The sequence below is a fragment of the Lipotes vexillifer genome, unplaced genomic scaffold, assembly GCF_000442215.2.
Source record: "Lipotes vexillifer unplaced genomic scaffold, Lipotes_vexillifer_v1.1 scaffold670, whole genome shotgun sequence".
In the NCBI taxonomy this organism is placed as follows: Eukaryota; Metazoa; Chordata; class Mammalia; order Artiodactyla; family Lipotidae; genus Lipotes; species Lipotes vexillifer.
Genome location: NW_006778108.1, coordinates 614,552 through 614,893, shown reverse-complemented (window position 1 = coordinate 614,893; position 342 = coordinate 614,552). Strand labels below are relative to the sequence as shown.

The following is a 342-nucleotide window of genomic DNA, read 5'->3' as shown; positions in this document are numbered from 1 at the left end:
GGAAAGAGCTAGGAACTTGTACCCTTCTAGGTCTGGAAAGATTTTATAGTTCTCACAGGGGAAGGGAGGTACGTCTGATTGGGGCACGTAGGTGTCACGAAGGTGCAGCTGTAGGAAGAAATGCATTCCCTGGTTCCTCTGGGTGGATGGTTGTACTTTGCACAGTTTCCCCTGTATCGTATGGGGTACCAGCTGTTAACCCTGTATCGTATGGGGTACCAGATATTCGGTTGACAACTGTTTCTGGCTTCAGCCATCTTGACCCTTCGCCAGGCATTTTGGAAGGTCTAGAGACCTTTAAAATGTGGTGTCTCATGGCCGGGTGCAGAGACAAGACAGAGC

General features: G+C 49.7%; 1 protein-coding gene across 1 annotated transcript in view; it reads left to right on the top strand.

The window, feature by feature from the left end:
• Window positions 1–342, top strand: part of KIF16B (kinesin family member 16B) — a 277,180-nt gene that overhangs the window by 169,444 nt on the left and 107,394 nt on the right. The window lies entirely within an intron of this gene.